Here is a 10,963-nt window from a genome sequence, read left to right as displayed (position 1 = left end):
ACCAAAGAGCGAGCTTTCAAGACAACTGGAAATCGGGAAAAACGAGGTAAAATCATGACGTCAGTGATCTTCAGGACTGAAAGTCTGAGCTGTAGGTTTAGAAAGAGGTTAGAGTTCCCCGATTTGGAATTCCGAGTTGGATGACGGTTCAAAACTACTTTTTCCCAGTCGGAGCTCGTTTTTATCTCCGAGTTCCCAGTTGTCTTAAATGCACTGATGTCGGAGATTGCCGAGTTCCCAGTTGCTTTGTATGAATAAAAATGCACAAATAAATAATTGCATTAATGCACAAAAATGCATCAATACAGAACTCAATTGATGAATCCACACATAGATAAATCATTAATAAAAAAATTAATCCCACTTTAATTTATTCATTTCTATTATTTTTTTTCCATTTATTTATTTTGTATTTCTTCCTGCAATATGATGAGGGGTGTCAAGCAAATTTATGTGGGTGTTATCTAACACCATTGGTTGATCAATGCCACAGGGCTTTGAGTGACTGCATGATAACAAATAACATCAAGACGAAGCAGCTGCATTATCAGTGGGATGCACTGTTAAGCGGCGTCCCTTGAAAAAGCAAGAACAAGATGTCAGATGTGCAGTATTATCATAAGGAGACGTATACTTGGAATACGGAGGAGGAATGGAGGGAAAAGGAGAAGCAGAGGAGGTCTAAGAGAGAGAGGGAGGATGGTGAGCTTAAGTCGGTTCAAAATGGCAGAAAAAAGGGAGATGGTTTGTTGAAGAAGAAAGGTAGAAAGTGTAAACAGAGTGAGCTGAAGACAGGAGGAGAAATGGAAATGAATGAGGGCGAAGTATCGGACGTGGTAGGTGTGGTGAAGTTGTTGGAGCCGGAGGCTTGCACTGAGTGAGGGGCAGGATAAAGATGAGTCTGTGACATTAGGAGTGAAGTTTTTGGGAAAAGTGGCCCTTGCCTTTTGGCTGATCCATTTGTGGTTTTAGGGTGGGTGAAAACAGAGTTGGGTACTGTGGAATCCGTGAGGGTAACCAGAAGTGGTCTTGTGATAATTGTTTGTTTCTGCTGGTCAGAGGGAGAAGACGCTCGGCGTTAAACGAATGTGGGCAAGAAATGTGAATTGTTTCGCTCTCAAGAAAAGGATGCCATTGAAAGGAATGATTACTGGGGTAGCAGTAAATGTAAAAGTTGACCAACTGATGGGGCAGATTCCTTGGACTTGTGATGCTCGTTGTTTGGTGCGACGCAGACAGGGTAACAGAAGAGTCATTGTCTGTTCTTTTGAGTTTTGAAGTTGAGTCTTTGCCCGACAAAGTGATATTTGGATATATACAAGTTATCCTGTACGAGCTTTTGTACCAAATACATTACGTTGTTACAGGTGTCAAGCTTATGGGCATATGGCAGCAGTGTGTAGGAGGGAGGTTCCTAGGTGTGAGAAGTGTGCAGAAGGGCATGAGACAAAGGAATGTGTAGCATTGGGGAAAGTAGTGGTATGTGTTGATTGTAGGGGTATGGGCTGGGGATCATGCAAGAGAGGCAGATTGAGATTTAGATCGCTTAACAAGAGCTCTGTCCGTGGTGCTGAATGCACTGTGCTTTCCCCTCTGTGTTTAATAATGAAAATACCTACCAAAAGGAGAACATGGATGTGGTTTATTTTTGTGCATGTTAAAAAAGTAAAATAAGTAGCATATCTGGACATGATTTACAGTAGATATATCTGTCAACATATTCATACACATGATGTATAATCCTGTAATATGATTCTGGCCCGGGATGGCAAAAATATATTTTGTGGCCCTCCATGGAAAATAATTGCCCAGGCCTGCTCTAGCTTAAAATGGGTATGCACAAAAACACAAGAAAGAGAGAGAGCTCAACATTACATTTAAACTACTCAATCAGTGTGAGGAGTGAAGTCTCTGATGGGCCTTGACTAGAGCAATGAAGTCAGGTATAGTTTCTGACATCGCTATGCGCAGGATTGCTGAGAGGTGAGTCAGTAAGAGATGATCTGTGCCTTGACTTGTTATATTTCATCACTGAAAATGTCTTCACATACATAGTTTGACCCAAACAGTACAAACATCTTCTGAGCATGTCTCCTAATCTTTGGAAAGTTTTGTTCATCGAGAAATGCATAGAACCTTTTCAGTGACATTGTTTTGAATAGTTCTCTAATCACTGCTTCTCTGATGATCGATAAGCTCAAGTTGCAGGTCAGTGGGAGCATGATCCACATTGAAGGTGATAGGAGAGGAAACCAACAGCATGTCATTTTCCAACACTTCGAACTCTTTAAAACGATGAAAACTCACCGTTTGAAGCACACAGCAGCGATGTACACTTCTCCTGCTGATCATCTGATAGGGAACAGACTAGTAGTGTTGGAAGGTGGGTGAGATTGTTGGCTTCTATTTGGCGGGTCAGGAGGAGTCATTTTCCCTGTAAGGTTTGACAAGGCTGTACATCTGATATGAAAAAGGCCCTTCCCTTGTAGTTTGGAATTCAGTTAATTCATGAGGGCCATGATATCGATGGTGAAGGCAAAATCAGCCAACCATTCTTTATCTTGCAGTTGAGGAATATCCACATATTTTCCTTTCATTTGCAAAAACGTATCTATCTCCGACTTCAGGTCCCACACCCTTTTAAGCACTTTCCCCAAACTCAGCCATCTCACATTTGTGTGGTAGGGGAGATCTGCATGACCCGACTCTGTCTCTTCCAACAGTGAGAAAAACTGCCTGTGTTTTAAAGATTTAGTGGCTGTATCCACAACATGGCTCATTTTCAGAACACATTCACAGAGCACCTCCTGATGAATAATGCAATGCAGGAAAATAATTTTCTGATCTGGGTTCAGCTCAGCTACTTGATCTTGTATCCTTTTCAAAATTCCAACACTTTTTCCTGTCAAGTTTGGGCACCCATCAGTGGTCACTAAATAACTTTTCAAAACTCAGTCCCAGCTTTTCCACACACTTATTAACCTCCTCCAATAAAATCTTTCCCTGTGGTTGTGCTCTTCATTGACTGCACTGAAGCAAGCTCCTCTGTAATTTCAAAGTCTGGGGTTATGCCTCGTAAGAATATCAACAACTGCACTGTGTCACGTCCATCACTGCTCTCATCCAGGGCCATGGGGAAATAGGTGAAATACTTTACCGTGTCTTTCAACTGTTGTTCCATATTGTCTGCGATGTCCTCAACACGGCGTGTCACTGTTCGTCTTGACAGGGAAACATTTTCAAACAGCTTTTTCTTGTCGGGGCAAAGTATTGCTTGCAGAGTCAATTAAACATTCTTTAATGAATTCGCCCTCAGCGAATAGATTGCTATGTTTAGCAATTTTGTGGACAGTACATAGCTATCTCTCGCAATTCTACTTTTACAACTGAGAAAATAACTGTTTCGATGCACTTGCCCTCTGCTCAGACGACATATTCCTATATTTCTCTGCATGCTTCGGCAGGAAGTGTTGGGACAAGTTGTAGTCTTTCAAGACAGTGATGCTCTCTTTGCACACAAAGCACACAGCTTTCCCTGATACCTCAATAAAAAGTAATGTTTCGATGTCCACTCTTACTGGAACATCCTACATTCATTGTCTACTTTCATTTTCCTTAAACTCATTTTCTGCAAAAATCAAATTAAATGTTTTTTTGTCACATACACATGGTTAGCTGGTGTTAATGCGAGTGTAGCGGAATGATTGTGCTTCTAGTTCCGAGAGTGCAGTAATATCTAACAAGTAATCAAACAATTTCCCAACAACTACCTAATACACACAAATCTAAAGGGGTGAATGATAATATGCACCTATAAATATATGGATGAGCGATGGCCGAGCGGCATAGGCAAGATGCAATAGAAGGTATAAAATACAGTATATACATATGACTAATATAAGATATGTAAACATTAGTAAAGTGGCATTGTTTAAAGTGATTAGTGATCCATTTATTAAAAAGTGTTCAGTGATTGGGTCTCAATGTAGGCAGCAGCCTCTCTGAGTTAGTGATAGCTATTTAGCAGTCTGATGGCCTTGAGATAGAAGCTGTTCTTCAGTCTCTCGGCCCCAGCTTTGATAAACCTGTACTGACCTTGCCTTCTGGATGGTAGCGGTGTGAGCAGGCAGTGGCTCGGGTGGTTGTTGTCCTTGATGATCTTTTTGGCCTTCCTATGACATCGGATGCTGTATATGTCATGGAGGGCAGGTAGTTTGCCCCCAGTGATACGTTGTGCAGACCGCACCACCCTCTGGAGAGCCTTGCGGTTGAGGGCGGTGCAGTTGCCGTACCAGGCTCTGATACAGCTCGACAGGATGATCTTGATTGTGCATCTGTAAAGGTTTGTCAGGGTTTTGGGTGACAAGCCAAATTTCTTCAGCCTCCTGAGGTTGAAGGGGCGCTGTTGCACCTTCTTCACCACACTGTCTGTGTGGGTGGACCATTTCAGTTTGTCTGTGATGTGTATGCCGAGGAACTTAACAGTTTCCACCTCCTCCACTACTGTCCCGTCGATGTGGATGGGGGGATGCTCCCTCTGCTGTTTCCTGAAGTTCACGATCGTCTCCTTTGTTTTGTTGACGTTGAGTGAGAGGTTGTTTTCCTGACACCACACTCTGAGTACCCTCACCTCCTCCCTGTAGGCTGTCTCGTTGTTTGTTGTTGGTAATCAAGCCCACTACTGTTGTGTTGTCTGCAAACTTGATGGTTAAGTTGGAGGCGTGCATGACCATGCAGTCGTGGTTGAACAGGCAGCACAGGAGGGGGCTGAGCACGCAACCCTTGTGAGGCTCCAGTGTTGAGGGTCAACGAAGTGGAGATGTTGTTTCCTACCTTCAACACCTGGGGGCGGCCCGTCAAAGTCCAGGACACAATTACACAGTGCGGGGTTGAGACCCAGGGCCTTCAGCTAGATGATGAGCTTGGAGAGAACTATGGTGTTGAATGATGAGCTGTAGTCAATTATACATAGGTATTCCTCTTGTCCAGATGGGATAGGGCAGTGTGAAGTGTGATGGCGATTGCATTGTCTGTGGACCTGTTGGGGGGTATGCAAACTGAAGTGGGTCTAGTGTGGCCAGTAAGGTGGAGGTGATATGATCCTTGACTAGTCTCTCAAAGCACTTCATGACAGAAGTGAGTGCTATGGGGCGGTAGTAATGTAGTTCAGTTATCTTTGCCTTCTTGGGTACAGGAAAAATGTTGGCCATCTTGAAGCATATGGGGACAGCAGACTGGGATAGGGAGCGATTGAATATGTTCATAAACACACCAGCCAGCTGGTCTGCACATGCTCTGAGGACACGGCTAGGGATGCCATCTAGGACAGCAGCCTTGAGGGTTAACACGTTTAAATGTTTTACTCACGTCGGCCACGGAGAAGGGGGCGCAGTCCTTGTTAGCGGGCTGGCACTGTATTATCCTCAGTGGGCAAAGGAGTTTAGTTTGTCTGGAAGCGTGACGTCGGTGTCCGTGACATGACTGCTTTTCTTTTTGTAGTCCGTGATTTCCCATAGACCCTGCCACATACAGTTGAAGTCGAAAGTTTACATACACTTGGGTTGGAGTCATTAAAACTCGTTTTTCAACCACTCCACAAATGTCTTGTTAACAGACTATAGTTTTGGCAAGTTGGTTAGGACATCTAATTTGTGCATGACACGTAATTTTTCCAACAATTGTTTACAGACAGATTATTTCACTTATGTATCACAATTCCAGTGGGTCAGAAGTTTACATACACTAAGTTGACTGTGCTTTTAATCAGCTTGGAAACTTTCAGAAAATGTCATGACTTTAGAAGCTTCTGATAAATGATGTCAATTAGCCTGAGTCAATTGGTGGTGTATCTGTGGATGTATTTCAAGGCCTACCTTCAAACTCAGTGCCTCTTTGCTTGACATCATGGAAAAATCAAAAGAAATCAGCCAAGACCTCAGAAAGAAAATTGTAGACCTCCACAAGTCTGGTTCATCCTTGGGAGCAATTTCCAAATGCCTGCAGTCATACCGCTCAGGAAGGAGACGCGTTCTGTCTCCTAGAGATGAACGTACTTTGTTGCGAAAAGTGCAAATCAATCCCAGAACAGCAGCAAAGGACCCTGTGAAGATGCTGGAGGAAACAGGTACAAAAGTATCTATATCCACAACCAAACGAGTCCTATATCGACATCACCCGAAAGGCCGCTCAGCAAGGAATAAGCCACTGCTCCAAAACCGCCATAAAAAAGCCAGACTACGGTTTGCAACTGCACATGGGGACAAAGATCGTACTTTTTGGAGAAATGTCCTAAGGTGTATGTAAACTTCCGACTTCAACTGTATATCCCAGACAGGATTGAACGGGACAAGTAGACAAAGTGAATAGAAGTCCGTGATTGCATCCCTAACAGTTTGTATGAATGACTAGCTACATACAATACATGTTGCCAGAATGGCTGAGAGTTGCTGTACTCTCTGGTAAGGCCCTTGCGTCCAGTACCACTGAAGGCAGCAGTATTCAGTCAGTCAGTGTAACGATCTAAGTACACGTCACCGCATGCAGTGGCCTGATGACAAATGCATTATGCACCTGTAAATCACCAAAGCCATGTTAACATTTACTCTACATGTTTAACAATGCAACCCTTTTGTTAAGTGTCATTGATATGGAAATTCACACACTGAATTCAGTTCATAAGCATTGACAAATCGGGGTAGGCAATTCTGGCACTTCATGTTTTTAATTTAACCAACCTGGAAGACGAGGTGTATTGAATTTACACAATTACTGAACTGATCAATTATCTCAGTTGGTCAGGGCTGCATTCAGTACATAAAAACATGATAGCAGTACTGTACAGAACGACCAGTTGAAAAACGGGGAAGGGTTGGGTTGTGGGTTCAAAATGCTCCATAGCCCTTTAAATACGCCACACCCCGGCACAGAGCAAACATATCTCAGACTGTTTAAGAACGTTTTGGGAAAGTGTTGTTCAGCACAAACCGTTGTGCAATGTAGAAAACGTTCAAGGGAACTGAGGGCCTAGTTGGAACAAAATCCTGCAATAACTGCGGCACTCCAGGGTCAGGGTTGCCTACTGTTAAGTGAATGCTGTGCAAAGTATTGGGCAACAGCTTTCTTCCAAGGCCCATATTCACAAAGCGTCTCAGAATAGGGAGTGATCTACGATAAACTCCCCCTTGCCAGTGTAATTGTGAAAGTAAAATGGATCCTAAAATCAGTACTCCTACTCTGAAGTTCTGTGTGAATCGCTAGCCTATCAGCAATGCCACTACCTGAAATGCAACAAAAACATAAGAATTAGCTAAGTCAGTCAATTACTTGGTTAACTATACTGAACAAAAAATAAACGCAACATACAACAAATTCAAAGATTTGACTGACTTACAGTTTGAGGAATTAAGTCAATTGAAATACATTTATATCTATGGATTTTACATGACTGGAATACAGATACATCTGTTGTTCATACATACATAAAAACACATGGGCCTCAGGATCTCATCACTGTATTTTTGTTCATTCAAATTGCCATAGATTAAATGCAGTTGTGTTTGTTGTCTGTAGCTTATGCCTGCCCATACCATAACCCCACAATGGGGCACTCTGTTCACAACGTTGACAGCAGCAAACACCTCACATGGTCTGTGGTTGTGAAGCCGGTTGAACGTGCTGCCAAATTCTCTGAAACAACGTTGGAGGTGACTTATGGTCGAGAAATTAACATTAAATTATCTGGCAACACCTCTGGTGGACATTCCTGCGGTCAGCATACCAATTGCACACTCCCTCAATATTTGAGACATCTGTGGCATTGTGTTGTGTGACAGAATTACACATTTTAGAGTGGCCTTTTATTATTCCCAGCACAAGGTGCATCTGCATAATGATCATGTTGTTTAATCAGCTTTTTGATATCCACACGTCAGGTGGATGGTTATATTGGCAAAGGAGAAATGCTCACGAACAGGATGTAAACAAATTTGTGCATAAAATTTCAGAGAAAAGCTTTTTGTGCTTATGAAACATTTCTGTGATCTTTTAATTCAGTTCTTGAAACATGGGCCAAACACTTTACATGTTGCGTTTATATTTTTGTTCAGTGTAGGTATTGAAACACTCATGTAAAATGTGCACACGCCTAATATTCCAAATTATATGGTAACAGTCTAGTTGCAGTGAAATTAGGAAGGGCATTTTTCTTGCCAACTTTCAATCACCAATAAACAGGCAGGGGAACCAGGTAGTTTGTCAAAAATGGTTGAATAGTCAGGAACTAGTTAGTCTTTAAAATATAGCTACGAATTACATAGCTAGTTCGTTTGTACAGTAGCTAAACTGAACTCTGACGGTGGAGTAAACTAAACGTTAGCTTGCTTTACCCCAGCAGCTTTCTGGCTAGTAATGGCATTTTTATCAGCTTTATCAATCAGATGAACAGCTATCAAATATATTCATACATCTGTCCCCCTTGTAGCAGCTTGCTGACCCAAGTTTGATGCATGCCTCCACACCGAAAAGCATGTAATCTGAAGTTGTGTTTTCAGCAGAGTTCAGCCAAAACAGTAAAAAGTCCTGCATTTAAACTGATGCAAACAGATACAAATAGTGGAATCATGCCAAATTTGGACTAGATAATGCTTAACAAGTTTGTAATGTTATATTAATTCAACAAAAGACAATTAGTTAATTTGACAAAAAGGACAAGTCAGTTAAATCACACTGTGGATGCATTAGACTTCATAATTGCATTGGGGGATACTTATATTTCACTGTACAGCCTTACTTATGGATTTTGTGTCCATGATATGGGGTAACAGCCTACTCAGTGACACCCACAGAACACACCTGTGAAGAATTCACACAAAAATGAGCATTTTAGCTCTTATTGCAGGATTTTGACTGGGAAATCACCTCGTCAGTCGATTGTGAAATGAGCCACATTATCCCACCGGTCAACCTACTATTTGTATTGAACTTTCATATTGCAATGTACAGTCTTAGCTAGGGATCTTGAGTCCATGAAATGGGGTATCAGCCAGTGGTGTAGTGCAATTTTATTTAGGTGAGGGAGTGCACATTATCTAATATCAAAGTTTGTACTGACAGGTATAGCCTATTGAATATCATTGAACATTAAGCCTATGCATAAAATGCATCCTCCAATTGCAATGTCTTCTACCTATGCCCACACAGTCAAATGTTTTTCTATTTTTTGAATTACTGTTCCGCAGGCAAATTGAGGCAGATGCCATTAAACTATTAGCTTTTCTTGTAGGCCTATTTTGTTGAAATCCAAGCTTAACCTGCCTGGTTGCACGAGCTGTTACATTTGGGCTGCATGAGGAAATAAATGTGACTATTCCGCTTCAGATAAGAAATGACATGTTTTTGGTGTAATATAGGCCTACTATGCTACAGTAGTCTTAATACGGTTATATCTGGTTCTGGTAAATACACAATCATTGTGATCTTGTGTCTCACTGCTTTGCTTTATCTTGGCCAGGTCGCAGTTGTAAACTTGTTCTCAACTAGCCTACCTGGTTAAATAAAGGTGAAGTAATAAAATTTAAAATTCAGTCGCCTCTGAACAGTTGATGTTGAGATGGCTCTGTTACCTGAACTCTGAATAATTTATTTGGGCTGCAATTTTTGAGGCCAGTAACTCTAATGAACTTATCCTCTGCAGCAGAGGTAACTCTGGGTCTCCCTTTCCTGTGCCGGTCCTCATGAGAGCCAGTTTCATCATAGCGCTTGATGGTTTTTGCGACTGCACTTGAAGAAATGTTCAAAGTTCTTGAAATGTTCCGGATTGACTGACCTTCATGTCGTAAAGTAATGATGGACTGTTGTTTCTCTTTGCTTATTTGAGCGGTTCTTGACATAATATGGACTTGGTCTTTAACCAAATAGGACTATTTTCTGTATACCCACCCCTACCTTGTCACAACACAACTGATTGTATCAAACGCATTAAGGAAAGAAATTCCACAAATTAACTCTTAACAAGGCACACCTGTTAATTGAAATGCATTCCAGGTGACTACTTCATGAAGCTGGTTGAGAGAATGCTAAGAGTGTGCAAAGCTGTCATGAAGGCAAAGGGTGGCTACATTCTCTCATAAAATATATTAGGATTTGTTTAATAATTTTTTGGTAACTACATGATTCCATAGTTTTGATGTCTTCACTAGTATTCTACAATGTGGAAAATAGTCAAAATAAAGCAAAACCCTGGAATGAGCAGGTGTGTCCAAACTTGACTGTTACTGTACCTATAGGCTGCTATAGCCTACATATTCATGCCATCATTTTCCTTTAATTTTTGTTGTAATTAAATAGAATCTTTCAGAATGAATTTTACAGAAATATTTTTACCAACTCAGTGTATTCTGAAATTGAAAAAAGTGAGGGAGCACTACGGCAGCACAAAATCCCTGGTATCAGCCGACTCAGTGACACCCACAGAGCACAACTGAAGAGTGTACACACATATTAGCACCATAGCTCTAATTGCAGGACTTTGACTGTGTCAATCACTTCACTATTCAGCCTATTGACTGGTGAGCTAATGTGGCTTATTTCACAGTGGTGTCAAAGTCTTGCAATAAGAGCTACGACCTTAATATTTGTGTAAACTCTTCACCCTGTGTTCTGTGGGTTTCACTGAGTATGCTTGATACCTATGGATCTTGGGTCCATGAAATAGGCTAAGGCTGTACATGGCAATATAACATGTCCAATACACACAATAGACTGACTGGTGAGGTGATTTTCCACAGTCAAAGTCCTGCAATATGAGCTACACCGCTCATATTTGTGTAAACTCCTCACAGTTGTGTTCTGCTGGTGGCGCTGCTAAAAAGTTATGCCATTATTTTGACGGGGTAGTTTTACACAGCTTGCTGTAGTTTCATTTATGAACATTTGAACGGTTCTCTAGTGTTGTAAGATCGCTTAC

The sequence above is a fragment of the Oncorhynchus masou genome, chromosome 12 (genome assembly GCF_036934945.1).
Source record: "Oncorhynchus masou masou isolate Uvic2021 chromosome 12, UVic_Omas_1.1, whole genome shotgun sequence".
Lineage (NCBI taxonomy): Eukaryota > Metazoa > Chordata > Actinopteri > Salmoniformes > Salmonidae > Oncorhynchus > Oncorhynchus masou.
Note: the sequence above shows the minus strand (reverse complement) of the source record.